The 10,686-nt window shown below is 39.3% G+C and overlaps 1 protein-coding gene across 2 annotated transcripts in view; it reads left to right on the top strand.

Annotated features, from left to right (window-relative positions):
• Positions 1–1,230: 1,230 nt before the first annotated feature.
• The window catches only part of SLC39A10 (solute carrier family 39 member 10), a 57,556-nt gene continuing 48,100 nt past the window's right edge, over positions 1,231–10,686 (top strand). The window contains exon 1 of one of the 2 annotated variants that reach the window (XM_054069837.1): positions 1,231–1,250. The gene's annotated coding sequence lies outside the window, so the exon portion shown is untranslated. Of the gene's footprint in view, positions 1,251–10,603; positions 10,622–10,686 lie in introns of those variants that run through there. The other variant, XM_054069838.1, reaches the window with a different exon arrangement.

The following is a 10,686-nucleotide window of genomic DNA, read 5'->3' as shown; positions in this document are numbered from 1 at the left end:
ACCATAGTATATTTTTGTAATAACATCAGATATTCACAGCAAAACATTAAGTTATGCGGAGACTGCATTGGTGCAAAACTGAAAGGTAAACTTGATTATCTAAATTAGCTCTTGATAATTAATGCTGATCCGTAATTTCTGCCTAATAGACAAGCAATAAGCCTTCCCAAAGCAGTTGCACCACATTTCTAGAATTTTATCCAACTAGGGAACCAGATACTACTATTATTTGACTCCTTAATTTTATGATTAAACCACTCCAAAGCCCACTGCTGCTCCTGGAAGGAGTTGGATAGGCAAGGGTCTCACACACAGTACTGAAACCTTCCTGCGTGGAGGAACTTCCTTTCCTATGTTCCTCTCTCCTAACTACCAGAATATGCCCCTTTCTGCCAACTGCAGCTTCTGCTCCTCCAGACTGACATGCTGCCCAGTGGGTGCATGGCTTTCCACCGGCTGCAGCTGCTTGGACAGATGTAGAGGTGGGAAAGATTGTTTATTCCTAGTGAGAAGAAAGTGCTTCTTGGTGCTTCACCGGTAGTGGCTTCTGAGGATAATGCTTTTCAGGTAAGTGTATAACCCTATCCAAGTTGAACAATTAAACATTTAGCACTCAAATATGGTTTTGAAATGGGGAAGACTTTAGTTTGTTTTAGTTACCTGTGCAAATAATTATAATCTAGAGATTAGTTGCCCTGGTTTGAATCAAGTGCACATTTAACACAGCAATATGCATGTGTCTAAACTTAGCTTGCAGTGTTGAAGCAATTTCTTAAGACAGACTAATGTTCGATATGTATTTGGTATCTTAAATATACTCAGCTGATACTTCAAGCTTATCATACTGATTTTATTTAGTTAAACGTTCTATTTAGTTAACCTTACTTCTGTAGTGCAGAAATCACTTCACAATTACATACTCATGTCCTCCGCACACTTCGGTGTCTTTTGTTTGTAAATCCTCTCAAGGGAATCCACAGAGCAGCTACTGGCATTCAGAGAGGCAGGAATTTTACGTAGTTTTCATGACAAGCGTTTTTCCGAAGTGCCCTGTTTCATAGCCAGTTCCTGGTAGCAGGCTCATGTGATAAAGATCCTCCCATGTGTTTCTAACCTCCTGGTCCATAAAATGTTACCCCAGTGGTCTTCTGTAGCACTGCTGTGGACAAGACGCTTAGAGAATGCTTTACGTATTTTAGAGTAAACTCTCCGCTTGTGAAGACAGAGTCCAGTCATCTCCAGGATAGCCTGTAAGTGTAATAGGATGTTTCATTTATTTCTGTTATCCTGTTGAGCAGAAAGTATGTTACCAGATGAGAAAGTGGTGAATAATAAACAAATATAATAAATTTGTAGATAATTGTTAAGAAAGTTGTAGAGCAAGAATTTGGGTCTGCTCCCATTTCCCTAACTTTAAGTCTTTAGCTATAAACCTGAGGGCAGAATTTGGTTACTTTATTAAACCAGGCGTTTACAGGAAGTCAATTTGCTTTTCCTGTCCCACAGACTGTTTATGAAACATCAGGGGAAACAAAGAGAGAGAAGTATTCCTTCAGCTTGTGAACAGAAGCTATAAACCTGGAAATTTAGGATTATATTTTTTGGTTAAAATTTGTTGTGGGCATAAAACACACTTCCAGGAAGTTGATTCACAGGTGGGACCATGATATCAGATGTAATAATATATTGGACCATCTCATGTATTAATCCAGAAGTGTTGCAAGCTTTGCAACTTCTTCACATTGGAGGGCTTACAACCCCTAAACAAGGTGAAGGTGGTAGAAAAGCCTGTTGCACACTAAATTCACTCTGCAGCTTGACAAACACCTTCTAGTTGAGCTATCAGTGGGATTTGTTTCCTTTGTAAAATAGGCACTTTGATCAGCAAAGAGCTGCCGGATGATCATGAAAAAAAGGAGTAGACATACACACAATAAGTGCAGAATATAGCTGAATCAGGATCAGGCGGGTTAAGCAGAATGAGAGAACATCCTGTTAAGTGTGATCATCACCAATCTTTAAATTACATATCATAAGTGTTCTCCCACCGTTCATGTGTAGAATTTTAATGGCATAGGCTCAGAAGCAGCTCAAAAAGAAACAATTAAATAACATAATTTCCTCTTGAACTGTTCTTTAGAGTTGTTTTAGACATTAAACAGACAAATAGCAATGTGGAATGTCAGAGCAGAAGGTAACTTAGCTGTCCAAATGGATTCACCAAAACCTGCATTTAATAAAGATTATGGTAAATTTATTACATTCTTATCAGGCAATGCATGTTGTGTTGTGTGCTTATAACATATTTTTGAATATAAAAAAATTATATTGATAATTTAATTCACCGGTGATGAATCATCAGTACCTAAAATTAAGCAAAGGTTATGGGTGCTGCCTCAAGTTAGATATCAAATCTAGGGGTACCCTCTAAAAACAATCTTTGGAGGGAAACTGTATGGGGTGCAGAAGGAGTAGTCTTCCCAAACTTATTTTTACAAAATGCTGCATTTTTTTATTTCAGATACTATCTAATCTTGGATAAACTGCAAGGAAATGAGTTATGAAATTCTGTCAAATAAGACTGCCAGGTTACATATACCTGTAAAATATTACATTTCACAATAAACTGTGAAAGAAGCATCAGCCTGAGTCTTTAATTGCTTGACAGGAAAGGGTGCTTTGCATCACAGCAGGTAAAAAATTTAGGCTTCTGGAGCACTATTAGCATATTCTGTTTACTGTCTAGGCAGGTGATGATTGCTCCTGGGTAGGCTTAAGGGAAATGAACATCTTGAAAGCACAAAGGGGTGCTCACTAGCAAAGAGGGAGGAATTCTGAAGTTACCTGGGACATAATGAATGTTAAAAAAATCCTTCTCAGCAGGGTGGAATGAGGAGGCAGCCTTGAATCTTAATAGCTCCCCAAGAAGGGTGTTGGTAGTACAAAAAAGGAAGGATTCCCAAAGCAAAGCTCCCTATATCTCTCAGGATATAACTACGCAAATGGACTGAATCTCAGAACATCTGTGTTAGATTCTTAACAGCATATTGGCTGGATACAAGGGAAGAAACTTCTGGTCTTGCTATAAGTAGGTTTTTTATTGCTCCCTCTCATCGCTGTCCTCTATTTGTAAATGCTTTGTATGTAACTTAGTTATCTATTTCTGTAAGCAGTCTTCATACTTGTTCTTAAATAATCTGGATTTTAATGATTTCAAGACATCTAATATCGAGGTATTCCACCCTTTACAGGCATGATAAGCTTTAAGCTGAGATGCTGGACCATTTTCAGAGTGTGCCTTCCTTGCTCCCCTCCAACATTTCTCTAAGGCATCCAAAGCATAACCAACCTTCATTAAGGTGCATGGGCTACAGCAGAGATGACAATTCAGAGCTGTGGGTCAAAGAAACATCTCTGAATTGACAGCATTAGCCAAGAAGCTCCTTGTTATAGATTAAGATAGTGTGGCCTACACAGCTAGTAATAGTTAATATTTCCTATCACTGAATTTTAGCAGGTTTCTGCTTGATATGTCAGCTGCTATGAATGGTACTCCACAACATACAGTAATATGGGTTGTATTCTAGGGAAAGTATACATTGATTTAGGCATGGAAGCATTCACTACGTATGTTCTTTTTGGGAATCCAGTCCTAGGTGATATAGAAGCTTTCAAAAGTATTATCACCTTGCTTAGATTGTGCCCACTTAAATCTTTTTACACATTTTCATAGAGTCATAGAATTGTTAGGGTTGGGAGGAACCTTAAAGATCACACAGTTCCACTCCCCCTGCCATAGGCAGGGACATCCCACTAGATCAGGCTGTCCAAGGCCCCATCCAACCTGGCCTTGAACACCTCCAGGGATGGGGCATTCACTGCTTCCCTGGGCAACCTGTGCCAGTGTCTCACCAATCTCATGGTGAAGAAATTCTTCCTAATGTCTAGTCTAAATCTGCCTCTCTCCAGTTTATATTCATTCCCCCTCATCCTATCACCACAAGCCTTATGAACAGTCCCTCTCCAGCTTTCTTGTGGTACTAGAAGGTCACTATAAGGTCTCCTCTGAGCCTTCTCTTCTCCAGCCTGAACAACCCCAACTCTCTCAGCCTGTATGGGAGGTGCTCCAGCCCTCCGATCATCTTTGTAGCCTCCTCTGGACCCATTCCAACAGCTCCATATCCTTCTTACCTTGAGGATTCCAGAACTGGACACAATACTCCAGATAACATTTACTGTGACGTTTACTTCTATATGATGAGCATACAAGGCTCCCAACCAAAACTGGTCACTAATATTGTAGCAATTCTACTTACAATACCACAGGTACAGACTAATCAACAATACTCACTTTGAAAGTTATGTCTTCTGGCAGCTTTCAATGGATAAAGGAACAAAGTCAGTCAAAAAGGAGTTTAGGGCTTTTTTTCTTTCCCTGAACTGGCACTGTACAAACTCAAATCCTATCAAAATTTATCTTGATAAATTTAAAAGAGTATCTCACCTGTTAAAATTTCTCTTAATGGTTCCAAGTACTACTTAGTCTTTCACTCTATCAAACTGGTTCTTTTAAGGTCATTACACTTCTTCAGTCAACAAAACTTCACCATGACTTTTCCCGTAATCACTTTTGCTGTCTCTTTCTCAGTTCTCTTTTTTCTTTTCATCCCACATTTGCTTTTTAAAAACCTACTCTTATTCATCCAATTTACACCCCCCTACTTTTTCCAGAATATCCATTGTGAATATCCATTGCCTTTACAATATCTTACTTGGTCCAACAGAAGACTCATTTTTTTTTAACTTCTCCCCACCATCATTTGCTCCATTCCCTCCATCGTTCTCTCTAACTCATTCTTTTATGCTTCCATTTAGACACTAATATGTCATTCCAGGTGCAGCTGTGTGAAAAAAAGTACTGGCCATTAAATTATTTTAAAGTAATAGACATGAGTTGTACTCCTTTATTCTAAAGAAAATTAGGCTGTATTGGCAAGGAGACAGTGGAACTGACTGTCAGAAATTCTACACTGCATTTCCAGTTGTGTATCTGTCCTGCTACCTAATTTACTGGGATTTCCTTGTGCTTCTAATTTCAACCTCCAAGCCTATGTATTACAATGCTTGTCTTAATTCTTACTAGAGTACTTTATTTGCATTCATTTACAATTCTTTTTCCTCAGACCAGCAGAAATGAAAATGCTAATTCAGTAACTTTGAAGCAGCAGGTGCACTTCTAGGTCTGTGCAGGAAATCTACTAAAAATCAAAGACAGCAAATTTTTTAAATTTGCAGGTAGATATAGTAAACGGCTTCTAGTTTTTGCCTCTCTCTTCACTGGTTTTAGGTCACTTCTGCTGCCTCTGCATACGACTGTAGTAATATCATAAATGACAACTTGTTCTTTTTTTTGTCATCATTTATAATGCAGTTAGTATTAAATTGAAATATCAACTTAATGCTCATTGTCCAAAACAGGTCATCTAGATAGCATTGGAAGCTAGCAGCATAAGGTATTTTTTTGTTGCTGTTAGTTAAGGCTCAGTTTTCCCATTCCAGTCAGGGTGAAAAGAAAACATCTCGGAGGTTTATGCAGGTTCAAGGGCCTGTTTGCCCAAAGCTGACTTCAAGAGGAAGATTTGAATCACTGTGTCTTCCTCTTCTTGTCTGCGGACAAGAGGCCTATATGGAAACTTTGTCATGCTTCAGGGTTGCTGTCTGCCTGTATAGCATGTCTGTGAGGACAGTGCTGCAAGGGCACACTTTGCTATCTTATACAATAAATGTGACACGTGTAGGGAACATCAGTCTTCCTGCATGTAAGCTGCCTGTTCAACGGATGCCACCAGATTTCCAGACAAAAACCAGTCACGGATGAGAGAGCTTGTGCTATTGCACAGATCTGCCAATAACCACACATGAGAAGGAGCTCTGAAGTCTTCCACTGAGAACCAATATACCAAACCAATATAATTCTAAAAGTAGAAGACTATCCTGGAAAGCGTAAAAGTATTATTGGCCTGGTCATTTCACACTGGTAGATCTTCCAGGGGATCTCCATGTATGCAATGCATAGATCTAAGAGTGTTAGAAATGCAGCTTAAGGTGTCAGGAGCCAACACTCCTGCCTTCTTGACAATATGCATGGTAGCAGCACCTGCCATCCTTGCCAACTCCAGACAGATTTTTCCTTCACTTGATCTACAGAAGAGGGGGCCAAAACAGCAAAGGAAAAACTTCTACGAAGGGGCAAAACAAGATCTCACTCTTAAATTTCAGATTTTAACTAAACCTCCTCAGCACAGAAATAGAAAGGTTTTTCTTGACACAGAACTTATATTGTGAGTAAGATGGACTTAATAACTATAGGCTAATAATACAAACATAAGCCAATGAAGGCAGAGAAAAGAGGCAATGTATTAAGGCAGAGAGTATATCATTTCTGGAATATCTGTGTTGCATACTCTTCTGCAACAACTTCTGGCAGTCAAAAGCAATGAAACATCTTGCTGCTTATTGTGAAATATACTCAGAAATATTCTGTGATGGCTTGAAGAAACTAAAAGCTAAAACAATTTTCCTGAAGGAGTGAAAGGAAAGAGAGCCTTTCTTCATGTGCACAGATCTCTATGGGAAAGAAAACAAGCTATGCTATTTAATGATAGCTGTGCACTACTGCTTAATTGTAGATGTTGGTTTTATCTTTCATATTCTCCACTTCCATTAAGAAAAATTTCTATTGAAACCTGAAAAACAAAGCTAACTTTGAATTTTAATCCAGAGTCTATTGAAGTGAGCATATTAATTGTTTGGTATACTGATTTTCTCATAGAGCTACATAATCCTTGGCACTAGTATACATATACTTCTCTACATATAAAGAGGGTTAAATGCTACTTTCAAATAGAGAAAGAAAAAATATCATTTTGGTTCATACTGAATTTAGTGTGCATGAAGCATTTCATAAAAGAGCAGGTTTGTTATATTATGGTTTCCCACACCTGGCAAAATAAAAGATTATTATTATTTTTTTTTAAAATCTGTATGCAGTGTTCCTAAAGAAATAACATGGCTTTCAAACGCCTGGCTTCGAGCATCTAGGACTTCTCCAGAAATGGCAGAGCCTGAAAAAGATACAAACGCTTGGAAGTCTCCAGACAGGAAACAGACAACCCCCACTCACATACACACTGGCTTCATGTCCTGCCACGTTCTGCCTTCGGTAACAAATGCTCTTGTCCTAATTTGGTGTATGGTCATGACCACATTTTTCCGTAATGATTGTGACATGCAAAGGACATGATTCAGCAGGACCCTAGAGCGTGTGCCTCACTCATAGTACATTTACATTCCCATTGATTTGGAAAGAACTACTAAGCAGCTGAGTCAAGGTAAATACTTGCCTTTGTAAAACTGGCACTGTGTTTTAAACTCTTAAATTGAAGCCTGATAAAGGGTAAGTCCCACATTCCTTTATAAACTTGTTTTATCATTTTCAGGGAAAAGACTAAATCAAGCAGACTTCCTGTAGGTTCACTAGGTGACTACTGGAAATGATTGCTTCATGGTAATAGAAACCACATAATCTTTTTTCCACATTCTCTTGGAACTCCACCAGCTACAAGCACAATGTGGGGTGGAGGGAGGAAAGTCTTACGTCCCATTGTCTCCACAGGACTCACTGTTCCCTACTGAACATCAGTGTCAATTTTTCCGATGGCTTACAGATTTGTCAGATGAGAAGCATCTTTCTGCCAAAGATACCGTATATGTTTTGAGTATATGTGTAAAGATAAAATTGTGTCCCTTGCATATGGCCAGCCTGGTTTTTAAGCACTTCAGTAAGCATTCCTACCTTGTAGTTTATGGATGCTTTTTAGTATTTATGATTAAATTGTGTTCAATCCTATTTTCAAACATCTCAACAAACTAGCATTGCTATAGGTACCTCAAATGATGTACAACATTTTTTATACCTTTTTTAAAGATCAGTGTCAAAAGTTCTCTAAAAAAGCTCTAGCAGACAGGTTTTTTTCTGTGGGAGGTTTCTAGTGTCTGTTTTCGCTCTTCCTAGAACATGACAAAGTGAAACTAAAGGAAAACATTTTTTTTGCCTCCTCTCTGAACTTACATTAACAACGCGCTTTTTTTCCAAAAACAAAAGAGAGTTTTATAGAATTATAAAATGGTTTGGGTTGGAAGACACCCTTAAATGTCATCGAGTCCGACCACCCTGCAGTGTAGCTGGGACATCTTCAACCCAATCAGGTTGCTCAGAGCCCCATCCAAGCTGACCTTGATTGTTTCCTAGAATGGAGCATCTACCACCTCTTGAGGCAACCTGAGAGTTTCAAGACCATACAAATATTATTGCTAAGCCTTAATCCCCTGAAAATAAAGGCAGGCTAAAGCAAATAAAGTGTATTGAGGAGAAGCTGTTTTTATTAGGGCAGCACCACAAAAGGCTGTTGCAGTGTGCGTCACTATGCAAGCATCAAATCGGAAAGCGTTCTCAAGCTGCTTCTTCCTGTATGCTGTTAAATGAAAACTGTTCTAAAACTTAACTGTGAAGATTATTCTTAATCAGTATCTTGGGAGCAGAATGCATGTATAATCTAAGTCCTGTATATTGCCAGGGCATGACTGAGAGAGATGGTACATAATAGCAGTCAGGGTTAGACTTCAAAGCCCTGCTGTGAAAAGAGTGACCAGGGAGTGAAGAGAGACGATAGCTTAAGTTTTACAGTTGAGTCCTTATCAGCAATGGATTTGTTTTTCTTATTGACCCCTCTGCACTTGTCACTATTCAGTTAGGATTCCACCTTGGGAAATGCTCTCACAGAGGACCAAGGAACCAAAAGCACTAATTTAAGTAGCATGTTTCCTGACCTTCCCTCAAATGACAATTTGGTAATGTCCTAAAGGAGAGATGAAAAAGTCAAAGAGGGAAGGCTACTTCAGAGGAGGAAATCTATTTTAGAGCATCTCCTAGACTGGATATGTGGACTTCTAGTATTCCAAGGCAGTGGTCTGCTGTGAACATGACTGTCCCTATCTTACACACACTTCACCACCAGCACAGACAACCAATGCATTTTTCTTCTGTCATCATTAGAGAGACTGGGGGTGGTTTGGTTGGTTGGGGTTTTTTTGGAGGGCGGGAGGAGGGATATTAACCCAAACAAAATGCCCACACACAACCAAGAGTCTATTGTCAATCTTTTCTCCTACTCTCCTACTACATCAAGGTATTCTGGTGTCATAGACAGTACAAAAAAAAAAAAGTCCAGTTTCATTCACCCATGAGTCCCATCTCAGCACACGTTACTGAACACAGAAGTACTACACTGCTTTTAACTCATCTACTCTTTAGGTAGAGTAGAGATTATTTACATTGACAAATGTTTTCCACCTATCTCAAAGATTAGTTTCTGCTGAAGTATACACTGTTAGAAAAGGACACAGCAATGCTGTCCCCAGAAGGAAGAGAAGAGCTGGCCTGGTTTCCTGCAACTGGAAACCAGAATGTCTGTATTTCTGGAGGCTCTGTACAGATGAGACCATAAATTTGAGACATGTCGGGAAAAAGAAGGCAGGCTCCTCTGGCTAAGATTCTTGAAAATACAAACTACTGCTTTATGAAGACAGAATCAACTCTGAAAAGTTTTCCATGGCCAAGTTATTTTCACTGTATCTGTCAGACTTTAGGAAAGCAGGGTTTCTGAGGACAAAAGAGAGCAGAGTAGTGTATTGTCTCCATTGAGAAGGTAGCATAAGGCAAAATGGCTGGTGACCTCACTGGTGGTTTCAGTCAAAGTGCTGAACATGAGCCATGGCAAGACAGAAAGCTGAGGGACACCAGAGGAAGACAAAATTGCTCTGGGTCCAATCAACAGACAGAGATGTTTGGGGGCAATTCCACCTGCCTCTGCCAAATTCTCAAAGTCTTGTTACTTCCTCCCCATCCAGCTTTCTGAATGGATGCGGATCAGGTTATGTTAGCATGAAAACTGGCTGTCTTTTGCCCTTCAGAAGACCATACACTTTTGAGATGAATCCTGGTTGTGTGCTGTTTTGCAGGGCAACACAAGCGGCATTTAAAAAAAATACATGGAAAAAGTTGAAGTAATTTTGATCTACCTCACCCTCACCTGCAAAAATCACTTTTCTCTGTATTAAGATTTTGGATTATGATTAAAACTCTCAGAAATAACCTCTCAAAAATAGACATATACTGCTTTGCTGTTCATAGTTACTGAGGCTTCACACTGCACACATCTCTGAGTTCAACAGTTAAAAGTTTCATGAAGCAATTTAAAGTGCCCTTCTGTGAAAACAGCAGCTCTGGTTTTAGAACTAGAACCCTACGATAATATTGTCTTTATTAGGTCACAGTTCTATTTCAATATAATAATAATAAAAAAACCCCACTCTTGTTCAAACAGCTCCTTAAAAATACAGTAGTTTAAAAATGGAACGGGACAGATAGCAACTATTCCTGTTCAGGCAACTGACTAGAGGCTGTGCAGTCTCTCCCTCCTGTAAATGAGGAAGAGAAAGAGCGAAATGATGAGAATCAGACACTGCTGTCCTGAATGATGAAGTTGGCACTAAAAGTTTTGTAAGTGGATTGATCTGTTCTGCAGTGGGTGTGTGCCGCTCTCAGGAAGGGGGGGCATGGCTGGC

Source organism: Cuculus canorus, chromosome 6, assembly GCF_017976375.1.
Source record: "Cuculus canorus isolate bCucCan1 chromosome 6, bCucCan1.pri, whole genome shotgun sequence".
Taxonomy (NCBI): Eukaryota; Metazoa; Chordata; class Aves; order Cuculiformes; family Cuculidae; genus Cuculus; species Cuculus canorus.
This window is presented reverse-complemented; position numbering and strand designations above follow the sequence as displayed.